This window comes from Protopterus annectens, chromosome 10.part0 (genome assembly GCF_019279795.1).
Source record: "Protopterus annectens isolate FY-2018-M chromosome 10.part0, PAN1.0, whole genome shotgun sequence".
Lineage (NCBI taxonomy): Eukaryota > Metazoa > Chordata > Ceratodontiformes > Protopteridae > Protopterus > Protopterus annectens.
Genome location: NC_056744.1, coordinates 76,445,887 through 76,463,229, shown reverse-complemented (window position 1 = coordinate 76,463,229; position 17,343 = coordinate 76,445,887). Strand labels below are relative to the sequence as shown.

General features: G+C 45.2%; 1 long non-coding RNA gene across 1 annotated transcript in view; it reads right to left on the bottom strand.

The window, feature by feature from the left end:
* Positions 1–1,354: 1,354 nt before the first annotated feature.
* Positions 1,355–17,343, bottom strand: part of LOC122812956 — a 53,835-nt gene continuing 37,846 nt past the window's right edge. Inside the window, exon 2 of the long non-coding RNA XR_006366611.1 lies at positions 1,355–1,757. This is a non-coding gene — a long non-coding RNA (uncharacterized LOC122812956). The remainder of the gene's footprint in view (positions 1,758–17,343) is intronic.

Genomic DNA, 17,343 nt, shown 5'->3' with positions numbered 1-17,343 from the left:
GTACCTACTGGCGGAACGCTAACATCCGATACGTTTCACTTCCACATGGCATAGCTATCAACACTATGCTGGACTACAGGCACACTGTTTCTGTCATTTGTTCATGGGTAGGGACCAGTTATTCCCTACCGTGCATTTGTGTTTGAGTCTTCATTTTCTGTTTGCAGGGACTCTGCTTTGCATACGTTTCAGTCTCCATGGACACTGAAAGGTACGATTACTATTGCTGGTGGAATATAAGATTCAGCAGTTTAGGTTGCTCCTCGAAAGCAGACTGACACTCCTCCCTGTGCAACTTCGATACGCCCCTTGCACTCGCGCACGTTTCCTATGCACGTGGCTGTGACGGCTGCACGCCTTCATTAATATGCATATGGCGCGACTACTCCACATCTACGCCGCACGGCCAGCGCAAGCCTTACGCCGGACTTGCGCTGAGCTTCATGAATCCGGGGGATGGTCTTTAGTAAATTGATGTTTCAGTGTATTAAATAGTGATGTTCATATTTTCTTAAAAATGTGTGTGGAAATAGACTCTTATGATGGAAAAGTTTTGAATTGGGCAGTTTTGTCATTATTGGCTCATGCATTTTGTTTCATTGCCTACTGGAAAGATGTTCAAACAATAAATTTAAAATGCACTCTCCAATTCTAACAGGTATGCTGTATTATACAAGGAATATAATTTAATAAAGTCAGGAAAGTTTATCAAAGAACACATGTATGTTTCCTTTGTGTGCAAGGGGCCTATGATTTGAAAACGGCTTAAAGGTAATCTTTATCCACAACTGGCCATCAGATGCATTTTCTTTGGATGCGGTGTGGGTTTCAATGCTGTTTCAATGAATGTGAGTTTCAAGGGCAGAGAAGTTTTAATGCTTAGTCTATTTTCACTGTAAGACAATATTGCTTTGTTTAGCAGATGTCTATTAGTGTTTGTGCATTGTGCTATAAAATGTAAATATAAAATCCAAATAATCATTGTAGAAATAAAACAGTATGGACATTATGGTAAATGGGGCAAAATAGCCAGGTAATGAGACACTGGAATGGCTGCAAGGGGACTCTGGTGCCATATTTTGGTTGTCTGTTCTTCAGTTTGCGTTTGAAAGCTGGTATCCCACAATTCCATTGGAGTGGGTGGGGTTGTGTAATTATGTATGCAATTATGTTAATCAGCATACAGATTTGTACCCATTTTTCATGGGCCTTGTCCAGATTTTTGATGTTTCCAGGTTGAGAAGTATGTGCACAGTGATGTCAAACCAAGACTTGCTGCTAAAGTGGCCCCTCTTTGGAAATTAAGTTACATCTCTCAGAAGTACCTTCACAAAACAAGTAAACATAGGCATGATTTAAATTCAAAACATTTATTTCCTTCAGTTTACATACACAGCATTTGTAAGCAGTCTTCAGAAAATCCCATCAATTCACTATAGCTTCTGTGCTTTTTCCAGAAGGCTTGGATGGAGTGTGGAAAAGTAAGGACATAAGTTAAGAAAAACAGCAATGCCTAAAGTGCTTTTAATATAAAAAAATACATAAAAATGGGAGGACATGTTCACGTTTGGTAGCTCAGAAAACTACAGAAAGAAAAAAAAAAGACACAGTTTAGCCTAGTATTAGACTGGATTTGCCACCAGGGGGATTTCTTCTGCTGGGTATAACTGTAGGAACTGCAGGTACTACTGGAGTTGGCTCAGACTTCTCTTCCTTTACATTCTGTTCCTCTTCCTGCTCTTCATCTTCACAGTTGCCTTAAAGGGACAAGAGAGACTTATCTTTAACAAATGTAAATAAATGCAAACAATTCCCACAAGTCTCCTTTAAAGCATTTAGCTAAATTTACACCACTAACTCTGCTGTATTCTCTTACCTCCATCAGGAAAGCAGACAATTGTTCTTTGTGTGCATGAAAACTGCTTTTTACACAAAACCATTACTACTAGCAAAAAAAAAAAAAAATGCAATAACAATAGTAGTGGGTACTCAGCTTTACTTGCATTAAACCAAGTGGTGGGACACTGAGCAGCCAAAGTAACCTAAATTTTCTCCTAAAAAAGACCCTACACCTTTTCATACAAATGAAAGCATATTTAGTACACAAACAATCCAAGTACTTTTACAGAAGCAGACTACCCACCTTATGACAATTCAAGGGAGAGGGAATCAATGCATCTAAGAACACAAGTTGAGGAGGGTGGGACAGAATACTGCAACAGAAGAGGACATCTATCATTACGATAAGTTATTGTACAACTAATACATGTCCTTCTATTCATCTGTTGCAGTATTCTTTACATGAGGGAGAATACAAAAAGTTCATGCAGGAGGAAGTGTAGATGGCAGATGCATTTTCCAGGAACCCATGATGAATGGCACTAGTTAACCCTGCCCTGGATCTGGAGACAATCTTGGGTTTTGTGAATGTGTGGACAGATGGCCAAGTACCTGGTTCTAGGATGGAGTTAGTGCCCAGGCCTTTGAGGATTACCCCCCTCAAGGAAGACATTGCCCTTGCAGAGTGAGCTTTGACTGTCAGGAAGGGCTTTACCACGACAGGTATAGCAGAATGGAATGGATATGGAGATCCAGTTGGAGATGGTCTATTTGAACACAGGCAATCCCAGAGCCCTGAAGTGGAATGACAAATTGGTCTGATTTTCTAAAAGGCTTGGTCTTGTGCAGATAAAACAAGAGTTGTCTGTGTACATCAAGTGTCTGTGTAGGATCCTCACGACTGTTCTAGGGAGAGGGAAAAAAAGGTAAGTGGGCAGATGAATAGCCTGGTTCAAGGATAATTCATTAACTACCTTTGGCATGAAGGAATGGTTTGTGAGTAAGGAAACCCTGTCTTTGTGGGAAGACCAGGGCTTGTAATTCTGAAACCTGCCTGGCGGGGGGTAATAGAAACCAATTTTCCAGGTATAGTGTTTGAGGGAGCTAGAAGTCTGGCTTGAGTCAGTTTCCCTAGCATAAACTTAAGATCCCAGGGTGGAGCTACAGGTCTCCTGGGAAGTAAAGTGTAAGATGCCTTTCAAGTAATTACTTGGCCTCAAACCTGGAAGTTGGGGGGGGGGGGGCAGACAAGCAGAGATAGCTGACAAATGTGCTTTTATGGAGTAAGCAAAGCCTTGTAATTCACACAGATGACAGAATCATAAGGGGGTCCGCTGTAAGCGGATTCAGGTTTCTAGCAAGACACCAAAGGGAAAATCTTGCATTTTGAGGGGCAAGATTTTTCTGGTATTTGCCTTCCTGCCAGACCTGAAAAACTTACTCAGAATAAAGGTGTCAGAAATTAATTAGCCACAGTGTCTGTTAAGTTTCCAATCATGGGCGGATGAGTGAGCTCTTGTTCGGAGTAAATCCACCGAGGTATCTTGTGATGACTGTCCTTGACTAGATGTAGAAGGGGGAACCAGTTACTGTCTTGGCCAATACGGAGTTACCAGCAAAATTTTTGGCTTGTCCTGTTGAATTTTCAGCAAGACTTCAAAAATGGGTGGTAGGGGTGGATACATGCACAGAAATTTCCCCTTCAAGAGATTGATGGGGCATCCACTTTCCACGCCAGATGTGGTTCTCTGGCACAACATTTTGGAAGTTGCTCAGAGGGGAGGCAAAATAGTCTGTGTGAAATGCCCACTGGTGGGCAATGTCCTGGACACCCATCCATGTGAAGCATCCATTCGCAGGCCTGTGCTTTGGATCTGCTCAGTGCATCTGCCAGAGTTCTGGATGGAAGGGATGCAAGCCACCTGAAGATATTTCTAGTAGGTGTGCTAGTTCCCAAAGCCTATAAGACTAGTCTGCTAAGGCGGTAGGATCTTGTCCTCTCTGCTTGTTTAAATACCACAGAACAGTTGTTTGTGTAGATACATAGCCTTCCCAGCCTCAGTAGGGGTTGGAAGGACAGTAGGGCAAGATCAGTGCCTTCATCTCCCTTACATTTACATGGTCTTTCCTCTGTGAGGATGTCCGCAGACCTGAAAGTATCCAGAGCTGCTCCCCAATCTGAGTACAGGTCAACCTGGGGGCAGTGGATGAATGGGGAGTCCTGGATTTATGGACAGTTGTCTCACTGCATCTCCTCCTTGAGGCAGGGTACAAGTATGATTTGAAATTCCAATGGGTGGGCATGCTGATACAGCAATGATTTCAGAAACCACTGGAATTTCCTCATTTGTAGCCCTGCCAGGGGAAGCATAGGGATGGTAGAGGCCATCAACCAAGATTTGTAGAAACAGTCTCAGGAGATTGAGGGGCAGGACATCGGGGGGCACCCCATTTTGTTGGTTTGAAATTTGCACCCCAGAAAGGGATGGGGCAAGTGTAGTTTTTTTTTTTTTTTTTTTTTTTTAGTTGATGGTGAATCCCCAGCTTTGCAAAATGGCTACAGTTGAGTGAGTGGAGATTTGTTCAGTTCCTCTGGGGATTTGGCTTAAAACAGAAAGTTGTCTAGGTAAGGGAGGATTTGAATGCCTTGAGTATGCAGAAGGTGACCACAGGGGCTAGGTATTTTGTGAAGACTCTTGGGGCAGTGAAAGTCCAAAAGACAAGGCACAGAATTGAAAATGCCAGGAGCCCACAGAAAAAAGCATAGGAATTTCCTTTATTTGGGATGAATGGAGATATGGAGGTAAGCATCCTTGACACCTATGGATGCTAAGAAGGCCTGAGGGAGGACAAGTGGGGAAGAGGGTTTGGAGAATTAACATTTTGAAGGAGAGCACTTTCAGAAAGTTGAGTTAGGAGAGGTCTAGAATGGGTCTCAAAGTTCCTTCCTGCGAACCAGAACAAGCAGGAAGAGAATCCTTCTTTCTGAGCTGGGGGCACAGGCTGGATTGTGGTCTGTTCTAGTAGGTTTTGCAGAAAGTACAGTTGTGTACACATACCATAACTGTAAATGTTAGAGTATGTTCACTGTTGCGGTCATCACTTGTGGGTTTATACCTGCTGGGAAGCCCTCAGTGGGCCCCAATACCAAAGTAAAAAAAGTATCCCGCTTGCATCAGCTGCAGGTCGCCCGAGACTGACGTCAGGTCAAGGCTGTAAAGGGAGGCAGCTGACACCATTACATCAGTTTTTCTTGCTCCCAACCTACAGAAGCCCTGGCCAGAGGGCTTGAGGAAGGCCAACCTGGGCTAAGCTGCTATTGGGTATATTTAGATATGAAGGAACAAAAAGGGGGAAGGAGGGAGGGAAACAGGACTGCAACAGTGAATACACTAACATCTACTTTTATGGCAACTAGTACACAAATGTACTATGTTCATGTTGCACTGTTGCAGTCATCACTTGTGGGAAGATTCCCAAAGATGAAAAATAGGGTGGAAGAAAAGGAGGCTTGGAAAGAGCTTGCATTGCTGTAAGTGGAAGCCACTATGCCCTGCAGGACTGCTGAAGCAAAGCCTGCCCGGGATTTGGAGTCAAGGGGCAGTTGGTAGTGTTTTGTGAAGGTGTGAACAGATGTCCAGGTGGCAACTTCTAGAATATCCCTGATATTCTGATGAAGGCAGTGGAGGCTGATGCTGCCCTAGTGGAATGGTTTCAGACAGGATTGGGAGGTATTTTCCCACGGGAGGAATAGCAGAAATGGATGCAGTGATATACCCATTTAGAAATGCTCTGCTTGGATATAGGTTTCCCCTCTGTCCCTGGGGCAAAGCTGACCAGCAGCTGGTCAGTCTTTCTGAAAGACTTGGTCCTATGCAGATAGTATCCCAAAGGTGTCTGTGTACATCTAGTGTGTGTAGGATCCTTTTCCCCCCCATTTTGTGGGTTTGGAAAGAAGGTAGGGAGGCGGATAGCCTGATTAAGGATCACGTCAGATACCACCTTAACATGAATGAGGGGTTGGTTCTAAGACCCACCCTGTCTGCATGGAAGATAATGAAAGGGTCAATGGCCATTAGGGCATGAAGTTCTGAAAACCACCTGGCTGAGGCTATGGCCAGCAGAGGTGCTTCATTTCTGCTGAAGCAGCTGGTTCAAAAGGAGGCAAGGTCAACTTCTCCAGTACATAGCTGTGTCTCACGCAGGAGTGGGTGGTGGTCTAGGTGGTCTGATGTTAGACACTCCTCCAAGGAATTACTTTAATAGTGGGTGGGAGAACAAGGGCTGCTCTGTAGGGGAATGAGCAGAGAACAGAGGAATGAATTTTATTTGACTAGTATAATTCCTTTTGCACCAGCTCTGCCAGGTAATCTAAAATCAAGGTGAGAGTGGCATGGGAGCTGCTTGTGACCTTAGATTGGCACCAAGCAGTAAATCTTTTCCATTGTGCTGAGTAGGACCTCTGGGTGCTGGGGCTTCTGGTCTCCTTAATGATAACCAGAACTAGCTTGCTTAAAAGGTGACCCGACATCCGCCTCTGGGGTATAAGCCAAGCAGATAAGTAGATAGGCCGAGTGTCTGAAGATTTGGATGCAGTACTGACTTTCTTTGGTTAGCAGTTGAGAGAGGCAGGTTCATGGGTAGCTCCTTGGTCAGGCTGAGGACCAAGGGGTACCAGTGTTAGCTGGGCCAGTTCGGGACAATGAGGATAGTACTTGGCCCTTCCTCCATGATCTTTAGAAGTACCTTGGGAATCACTGGCAAGGGAAGGAAGGCGTACACAAACATGTTGGCCCAGTGAAAGGAGAGCATCCACCTTCCAAACTCGTGGGGTGAACTCACTGGTGCAGAACCTGGTCAATTGTTTTGTATGAATGCAAAGAGGTCTACCTCTGGTGTCTCCAAAAGATGGAGAGTGTGTAAAGGTCTCCTTCTGTAGCTGCCACTCATGGGGATCCAGCAAACTTCTGCCGAGATTGTCTCTAGGGTGCTGTACTCCCCTGGGATATACTTGTTTATCAGATGTAGCCCCAACAATGAGGCTGCCAGGTTAGCATGGCTAGACAAAGGGGGTAAGGAGCAAGTTCCCCCTGCTTGATGTACGACATGACCATGGCATCATCTGTTTTGATCAAGAGCACTCCTGGTTTGAGGTGGGGCTTGAAAAGCTGTTCTAGCCCTGTGCACACCCATCATTTCCTTCAGGTTGAAGTGGAGGGCTAGCTCCCTTTGACATGCCTGGCTACAAATTCAGCTCTTCTACGGATGGTCCTAGTGTTAAAGCACAGAACCGACATCTGGGGACATCGTGGTCTGGACCTAAAGGTACACAGATTATGGAAGTTTGTGTGGCATTTGTTTTTGGACATTGGTTAAGTGCAAAAAAAGATCCCCTGTGGGGCACTTAGCTTTAATAGTTTTTCTTCCTCACTCTGGCAACAGCCAACCGATGCACTCAAACTGCTTCTGCTTCGGGCTCCACGTCAAGAAAGACTGATGTAATGGCGTCAGCTGCCTCCCTTTACAGCCCTGAAGTCAGTCTCAGGTGACCTACAGCCGACGCAGGAGGGACACACTTTACTCTGGTATTCAGGCCAGCCAAGGGCTACCCAGCAGGGATAACCCACAAGTGATGACTGAAATAGTGAACATCTGGGGGGACAGATTCTTGTTTTGGAGGTTGGGGGACACCCCTGAAGGGATGTACTATATGTCAGACTATGAAACATCCACTCTTTATGATGCTGAGAACACGAGAACCTTGAGTGATTGATTCCCAGGTTGGAAGGGAAAGAGCAAAGTGCAGGGAGGGGGAGGGGTGCCAATATTGTCTGAGGAGTCAGGCGAAAGAGCCTGTCCCATCAGGAAAGGGCTGCTTAACCAACTGAGGGACAGAGGAAGGAAAGGAAAACTGATGTGTTTCCTTGGACCTCTTGGAGGGTTTTGACTGGAGGGTCCAGGACTGCATACGTTCAAAGACCAGTTTCCCAGGGTAGTTTCTGTGGAATTTAGGCAAAGGAGACACCAAAATATGTTTAAGGTCTTTAAATCCCTGCTAGAAAAGAGCAAGGAGCTAAAACAGTTGTTTTTGCCAAATAAAATGGTGTTGTCCAAGTGGGCATCCATAAGCTTCGCCTTTGTCCTTAGGAGGGGGTGAAGCCTTAACCAGGCAAATCTGAGCAGAGGAAGAAGCTGCAACTCGTAAAGTGGCCTCTACTGCATTGTAGCTGCATTTGATCAAATGTCTGGCTACTTGAGAAGATGCAGCGATGAGAATATTCCAAGGCTTTATTCCAGGCTGGCATGTGATACTTATTTTGGAGTTGTGACACGAGTTCCATATTGTACTTTGTCATGTTGGTCTAGTAATTAGCAGAGCCCTGAAAGTACAGATTCTTACCCAGCCTCTTCCAACGGTCTACCCTTGCCTGACAGGAAGAGGAAAGCGACCTGGAAGCCTTAGAGGCTACTGAAATCAGAGGGGTCTGCCACAGAGCTTTAAAAAAGAAATTACAATCTTGTGGCACTTTCCAATACCAGTCTTTTTTGGGGGGCTGGAGGTTGAGAGGGTTTGTAGAAGTAGAGGCAAAAGCATCGAAAAAGGCTGAAATAACAGGAACAGCAGAAGGACTAGAGGTCTGTACTTGAAGGGCAAAATGTTTTTGGACCTCAGACATTTGAGAGCTATCCCATTTAAAATTCTCATCTTTGAGACCGTCTCGAAGATCTCTTCCAGAGGGGATTCTGTCCCATTTGAATCTTCAAGGGAAGCACAGTCCAAGGGGAAAGGGATTTGGGACGAGGTGGCCAGTGAATCACTTTCATCAGATAAGGAATCTCTCTCTAAAGTGGCTTGTGCTTTGTCCTTGGAGGGGAAGAATGCCAAGCAAGAGGGAAAACTGGCTGACCACAGGGTGGCCTCAGAGCCATGAAGGCCTTGTGTAAAATGTTGCCACTCCTGTCTGGAGGGGAAGTGGAATGTTTAGTTAATGTTTAGTTTTATTTTTTTCTTTGTTGAAGTATCCAGCTGATGCAAAGGAGGGAGGCCAGATGTAGGCCTGCATTCAACCAGACCCGACAAAACATCCTCACTACAATCTGGGTTATTCCTCTAGGACCTTCAGGCACTATGAACTAGGCTCCCCTGGACATCAGAAGCTGGTGTCTGAGGCCACTATGGGATGTGCCTACATCAGATTCCAAGGTAGCCTGTAAAATGTGCTCTGCCTGTGGATACCGGATCCACACAGCACATTTCCAAACTCTTATGTGCTTTGGGAGAGATCTGTTGGGAGAGATGCAGCTTCCGCTTTGCGCCTAGGTTTTTTGGTTTTCTGCTTAGTAGGCTTGCTCATCGGATCCAAGGACAGACTACTACAGAGAATCTTGGCACAGAAAATTGACAAATAGAACAGTTTTTATGGTCATGGTGGTATCAGAGACAGAAAAGTCACTGGGACCGACTATCCTTGCATGGAATTTTCCTTCCACAGTTGCACTTCCCTGGATGACAATAACCTCAACCAAAACAAAGCAGTATCAAAAGACAGACTTCTCCAACAGGGCACTTATCTTTATAGAAAGCGGTTTCCACAGCACAGTGATGTCCAGGACTGGCAACCCAACTGGCAGCAAAGTTTTGGGGATGGTACACCCATCCATCTCTTATGGCCGATGTCAGATAGTAGCCTATGTCAGGTGTACCGTGCACCCTACAGTAGCAAGACTGATGTACTGGGGATGGTGCACCTATACATCATGGCTCATGTCCAATAGTAGCCTACGTCATACGTACCTCACACCCTACAGTAGCAAGACTGATGTACTGGTCAATGTTGGGTTGGCTTGGCAAGCAACTGTCTCAAAGAATATTGCAACAGATGAATAGGGCAACCACAGGTTCAGACAGAGTACGCTGACAGACTGCACTCAGTCTAGCATAGGAGGTAATACTCCATGTAATTTAGTAGTGAAGTGTATCACTAGCAAACACCCATGGCTGTTTTGAACTAATTCGGCTATCAGAGTAAAGTTTTCTATCCTGTATTACTGTGAGTTCACACAAGTCTTCTTTTTCCTTTTTGAAATTTCCAAGAGTTCGGATTTTTCCAATACCATGATGGGAATGGACTCCACTCCCAAGTCAACGTTCATGAAATTAGTATTGTTTCAATCTTGCTAGCCAAAACTGCACTTCACATCACCCAAAATGTGCCCAGGAGACTCCTGCACTTCATATGTAGTTACACGCATTGGTAACCTCTCTAAATAAGACATTCTTTGAGACCCACTGCTCATACTACTGTTGGAAATATCTAGGTATCCTTTTTCCACATTGCCCATGTTTATGCCTACAAATACTGGTATAACAGGGCTCTGTATGCAAGACACTAATCACAGAGTGTAACAATTTCTAGGATCAATGCTACTTTTGTCTTTTCCTGGACTACAACATTTGGTAGTTTCACAGTTATTGTTTGAACTGTTGGTAATGGGTGATCCCATGCAATACATTTTTCTATAATGCTTTGTGGCTCATGTTTTCAATGCTTCTCAGCCACTTTATTAGGTTTGCACAATCCCCAATAAAACAAACAGTCTTGTCACATTATGCCTTTCAGTATACAGGTTGCCATTAGTGCATCACACCCAGCAACAAGATGTGCAACTATTTCCAATTCTGCTTTACAAAACCTGCATCTATCTTTCTCAGATAAGTTCAACAGACTTTGTAAACCTGTGTACACAGTCAACTATCCTGAGCTGCCAACCTTTCACATTTTGGTTTAAATTCACCCCCCCTTAACCATTCCTGCATTAAATCCTGACAGACATGAGGTTGTCCCAGGAGTTAGGCAACTATATTTATGCATTTTCCACATTTCTTGCTTTCTCATCCGATCCTTTACCTTAATCTGTTTTTGGCACAGTTTGACAGATATTTATCTACTTTACTTCAGTGGAATGGTGTAAGCAATTATTCCCAAAACTGATCCACACTTGTGTACCATCACCGCTCATACCTCTCAACTGTAAACATTTTTGCAGAATGTACAGATTTCTCTCTCGTTTCTGTCGGTCATAAAATTGTGGTTTTGCAGTGCATCATTGGCAAATCATTGAGGGTTGAAGTCAGAAAATGACAGACATTTACGTTTTAGACTTTATAACCATAAGAAAATTCACGATAATGCAAAACTTGTTATTCTATCAACTAAGTTTATATGAGCAATATTTAAAGTGTGTCCCTATTTTTGGATCTTTGTCGCCATTTATGGCTCTGTCCAGATTTCTTGCTCTAAGAGGTTGAGAGCTATGTCACCACTGCTACACTGTCAGTGTTGTATGCACTACATTGTTTGGTACACAAACTGAACTAAAAAGGACACTGGTTAAACAGAAAAAATACACCAATAAAAATGGAGTGCAGAAAATTAGTTTAGCATTTGTCTACGACTTCTGAACAGCCATGTGAAACTCAACTTACTAAAACAGAACACAAGTAACATGCCATATCCACCAAACAGCAATTCAAACAAAACTTAAAGCATGCACTATTTCCTTGACTGCAGGTTACAAAACAATTCTAATATTTAGAACTAGTAACACTGAGGCACCAAACCTCAGCTGCCAGTTTAGTCCAGTCTTTACCAAAATGGGATTTGTAAATCACTCCTTTGGTTCACAGCTACTTTATAATTCTAAGAAATTTAAGATTGTTGCCTTGGTGTCTGAGCAATCCTTTGAGTTTTACTTATTGGATTATTTGGTTCTTAGTCTTCCTTGCATAAATTTCAAGAAGCACAGCAGGCTAAACAAAAGACCCCAGAAGTTAAGAGTAAACAGGACACATTACGTCAAAACGCTACTGTGGCATTAGGGCCACTCTAATCTACACTTACGCAAACCAGAAGGAAGTATGCCTTTGGGTTTAGTATTTTGGGTATTACATCCTTGGAGGATGTTCTGATTCCTGTGTATATCACGCTTAAAACTGGAAGCATCAGTGAACCACAGCAGCATCCAGTTTCAGTATTCACTACTCAAGTACATCACCAATAACGTTTAGGTCAGTGTTCGAATACTGAAATACTAGTAGAAAGGAAAGTCATCAGTACCATCAAAATGAACAGCTTTTGCTTTCCTTACATTAAATGGAATACAGCAAGACAGTACAGTTGTGTACACTTACCATAAATGTAGATGTTAGAGTATTATTCACTGCTGCAGTCATCACTTGTCGGGTTATCCCTGCTGGGTGGCCCTCGGCTGGCCTGAATACCAGAGTAAGGAATTTCCCTCCTGCATCAGCTTGTCTAGGTACAAAGACTGATGTCAGGTCATTAGGGCTATAAAGACAGCCAATGTCATTACATCAGTTTTTCTTGCCCCCAGTAGGTTATGAGGCCCCAAGGAGGAGGAATTTAAGGGGGAAGGCAGGAGGGAAACAGGACTGCAATAGTCAATACACCCGATCTACATTTTTGGTTAAGTGTAGATAACTACTATGTGCTTAGTGTTTCACTGTTGCAGTCACCACTTGTGGGAGGATTCCCAAAGCGGAGAAAAAGGGTGGAGGAAGGAGTATAGGAATTAAAGGCAAGCACCATATTAAGGGGATGCCAGCATGGCCTGCAGGACTACAGATCTAAAGGTTGCCCTGGTTTTGAAGAATGTAGCCACCTGGTAGCACTTGGTGAATCTGTGTATGGATGTCCAGGTGACAGCTTCCAAAATATCCTTAGTTGGAGCCCCGCTGAGGAAAGCAGTGAAGTAGAGGCTGCTCTAGTGGAATGAGATCCAATAGACTTGGGAAGACTTTTCATGAAAGGAGTAACAGAAAGGGATGCAATGAGAGATCCATTTAGAAATGTTCTGTTTGGAAATGGGCTTACCCTCTGCACAAAGAGAGGAACCAAAAGTTGGTCAGATTTCCTGACTGATTTGGTCCTATCCAGTTAATCTCTCAATTCTCTGTGTACGCCAAGGGTATGCAAAATTCTTGACCCTTTATTTTGGGGGGTTGGGAAAGAATGTAGGGACATGGACGGCCTGGTTGCCTGTAACCTCAGAGACCACTTTAGACAAAGGAGGGGTTGGTCCTGAGAGACACCCTGTCAGCATGGAAAATAATGAAGGGCTGAATGGCCATAAGCATCTGGAGTTCAGAAACTCTCCTGACTGAGGTGATGTCCAGCAAGAATGCAGTTTCCCCAAGAGAGGCACTTTAGGTCAGCTGAAGCAGCTGGCTCAAAAGGAGACTCAATTTTTCCAGGACAAAATTAGATTCCACGCTGCAGCAGGGGGTCTGATGTGTGCCACCTCCATAAGGAACATTTTTAACAGGTGTTGAGAAAATATAGGCTAATTCAATTGGACCAAGGCAGGACTAGTCTTCCATCAAGATACATATCTCGGCTAAGACCATCCCTGTTCTAGGAGCTCTGCCAGGTAGTCCAGAACCAAGGGCAGAGTGGCATGGGAGCTGTTGATGCCCTTGTTGTGTTACCAGATAGCAAGTCTTCCATTTGGCTGAGCAGGATTTTCTGGTGCTGGCCTTTCTGGCCTCGAGGTTTAAAACCTGCCTGAAGGCTGTAACGTCATCCGCCTTTGGGGCATTAGTCAAGTGGACAGCTTGAGAGTAGGGAGGTTTGGATACAGTACTCTCCCTTTCTCCCGAGTTAGGCTTCCTGAGGGGGGCAGGTTCATGAGAGGCTGTTTGGCCAGACTGAGGAGCAAGGGGTACCAGTGCCGTCTTCAGCAGTCTGGAGCAATGAGAATAACCTTTGGTCCTTCCTCCCTAATCTTAATTACCCTGGGGATCAGGGTTTGGGAAGCGTACACAAACCAGTTTCCCCATCTGGGGTTGCAAAAAGGTCTATGCTTGGGTTCCCCCAGTTTCAAGTGACGAGGAAGATCCTTCTGTGCAGCTGCCACTTGTGGGATCCAGGCGGCTTCTGCTTAGCTGCTCTGCCAGGGTGTTTTGTTTCCCTGGGATATATCGAGCTATTAGGTGCAGTCCCAGATTTGCACAGCTAAGCAACATAGGGGGTAAGAGCGAGTTCCCCCCTGCTTGATGTACCACATTACTTTTGTATTCTGTCTTAAGAGCACGCCTGGTCTCAAGTTCTTTGAAAGCTAGGACTGCCCGGTGCATTGCCAACATCTGTTAGGTTAATATGGAAGTCCTGAATCTCCTGCTCCCAAATGCCCTGAGTGCACATACTCCCTTGGTGTGCCCGCCAGGCTGAGAAGTCTGTAGTGATGGTCGGGCCCTGTGGGAGAATAAAGGGTAGGCCCTTGTTTAGGGTACATGCCTCTGGCCACCATAAGAGCTCCTTCTTTAAGCAAGGAATCTGGGTCAGTTGGTGTTCTAGTGACTGAGTGCTGGCACCAGAGGTTCCTGAGGTACCACTGTAGTTTCCTCATGTGTAGGCTGGCTATGGGTACCAGCAGAATGCCGGAGGCCATGTACCCCTGCGCTTGAAGAAATTTCCATACTGTGAAGTGCATCCTGCCTTTGTGAAGTACGAGTGGAGGAAACTCTGCTTCTCCTGAGGGAGGGAGGCTGTTTGGAGTAGGTGCGTCCCGTAGAGCTCCCAGGAAGGTTAACCTTCTCGTTGGGAGCAATTGGGACTTCTCTTGGTTGATAGTGAAGCCCAGAGAGGATAGGAGAATTTAAACAAAAATGAGGGCCTGCAGGAGTCCCTCCTTGGTGTCTTCCTGAAAGAGGCAGTCATCCGGGTAGGGGTAAATCTGAATGCCCTTCTGTCTGCAAAAGGCAATGACAGGAACCAAGCACTTGGTAAAGACTATGGGAGTAGTGGATAAGCCAAAGGGCAGAGCAGAGAGCTGAAGCGTAGGAAACTCCTGCAGGACTTTCTTATAGGAATATGGAGGTAGGTATCCTTCAGATCTAGAGTCACTAGCCAAGCATGTGGCATGAACATCGGTCAAGTGTGTGTACGGTCAACATTTTGAATGTTGGTACCAGGAGGGACAGATTCAGAGTGGATAGGTCTAAAATGGGGAGCCAGGTGCCCTCCTTTCTGGGTACCAGGAACAGTCGGACTTTTCTGGCCTGTTCCTTTGGTACAGGTTCCACAGTGCCTTGGGCATAACGCTTTTGTATTTAACAGATTGCTTCTGCCCTCTGATTTGCTGGTACATCTGAGAAGCCTGAGTATCTGGTGCTTTCTTTGAAAGAATCTGTATCCACTGGTAATTTTTAGGACCCATAGATCTGAGGTGATGGCCTGCCAATTTTCTAGGAAGAGGGAAAGTCTTCCTCCCAGTCTCTCTCGGGGGTTGTGGGGCAGTGGAGGTGTAGAGTCATTGTGAGTCCTTGAAGGGAGGGGGCTTAGAACTCCCCTGCCTAGGCGTTGCAGTGGTCCATTGGCAGATCTCTGCTGGCCTTGTGACTGGTGCCTGGTAGGTCTGTCCCTGCATGCCTTCCTCTGGACAGGCTTTGTCAGAGTAGGAAAGGACCAATGCTTTGTGGGGAAGTTCCTTCAGGTCTGCACAGACTTTGTTTTGTCTTCCATTTTCTTATACTCCTCAGCTTAGAGTCCAAACAGCTGGTCCTTATCCAGAGGGGCATCTAACAATCTGGATGGAAAGGTTGTTCCCTTAACCAGACGTGCCTTCTTGATCACACAGCCATTGACTGTGGTCCTGCTGGAAGCCTCCAAGGCATCAAACCCACAATGCAGGGAATGTTTGGCTACCTGGGAGCTGGAAATTATATGATCCGCTAGTTCCCTGGTACTACTACTGTCTGGTAGGGTTGAAATTCCAGTACAATTTTGCTGGTATTTCAGCATATGGAATTGACAATTCAGGGCCCTAATGGATAGGGTAGCCGAAGTGTAGGCTTTTTGGCCTAATCTATCTCAGTCAGCTGGAATGGGATTTTGAGAGGAACTAGCCCTATCCCCCTTAGGCCACTGAGTAATGACCTCTGGGTCAGCTGTTGAGTTTTTAAAGATACTTGTGGGTGTCTTGCACTCTGGCTTCCTGGGAGCAGGTGGGAGAGAGTCAGGGGTGAGTGCAGACTCCAGAAAGACATCTTCAACCACATTCCAGATACAGGGAATGGTCAGAGGTTTATGTTGTGGCAGGTCAAGGAACTCTTGTTTCTTGAGGATAAGCCTGCACATCCCAGTGGAAATGTTCCCTGAGGGAATTTAAAGTTTCCCCGAAAGAGGCCCTCAGGAGGGTAGCAGCAGGAATAGGGTCTTCAGCTTTAGAATCCTCAAATGCTGCAAATGGTTGGTCTTCAGTGTCAGAATCTTCTAGTTCTGATCCTTCTAAGTCCTGGTCAGAAAGAGCCTGAGAAGTCTTTTCCATTTAGCTGGGGTGGCTTAGGTAGGCTGGCTTCCTCTAAGAGTGATTAAATCCTCTGCCATTCTGAGCAGCTGGTGGGACTGCGTGACAGGCTGGAAGGAAGTTGGTGGCTGGGTCCCTAGGGATGGGGTCTTTTTAGTAGTAGTCTGTCTTGGGCCTAGAGAATTCAGAGACCTAATACAAGGTTAGCTTAACCGGTGGCATCTGCCTGGCATCAGAAATGTCTCTGCAGAAGCTGGTGCCTGCAAAGCACCTCCAGGCCCAACATCCTGGCAGAGGAAGGCTGGCCGACTTCAGACCAAGCCGTCCATGGGTCTAACTTTTTTCTTCATCTTTTTTCTAGGTAATTCCACAGCCGCCTGACTGACCAAAGCCATACCACGATGAGAAAAAAAGTTGCCGAAATGTCTAGCTACAACTTCATCTCTTCTAATAGTTCTAGCATTAAAGAGAACACACAACCGACATCCAGGGACATAGTGGTTGGGGCCTAGGCAGGTGATGCAGAGGGAATGAAGGTCTCTGTGTGGGATCAGTTTTCCATAACAGAGACCATCTGACTTTCTCAGACATCGGATAAGAGCAAGAAAAGTTTCCCCAATAGGGTACTTGGCTTTAGATGGTTTCTCCCTCACTCTGGCAATGGCCAACCGACAAACCCAAAAACTGTTTCTGCTTTGGGATCCACAGCAAGAAAGACTGATGTAATGACATTGGCAGTCTCTTTTTACAGCCCTGATGACCCGACATCAATTCTGTACCTAGACAGCCGATGCAGAAGAGAAATCCTTTACTCTGGCATTCGGCCCGGCCGAGGGCTACCCAGCAGGGTTAACCCCGCAACTGAAGACTTCAACAGTAAAACACGAACATCTTACCTAGTTAACCAGCTGATCCAATACATTTTCCGATGCTGTATTGGTCTACACTGAAGAATGTAAATTATGATGCATGAAAATAGGGGCAAATAGGGGCAAACTTCAATGCAACCTAAAAGGGGAACTGAACATGACAATATTACACAGGAATCGTGTGTTCAGTCCTAACACATTAGAAAGATTTGAGAAAAACAGGTCCCAAACTAGCTTTACACTTTCAATTACATCACCAGGTCGCCATCCACCTTCCAATGTACCCATTAACCTTGTACTTCAGTTG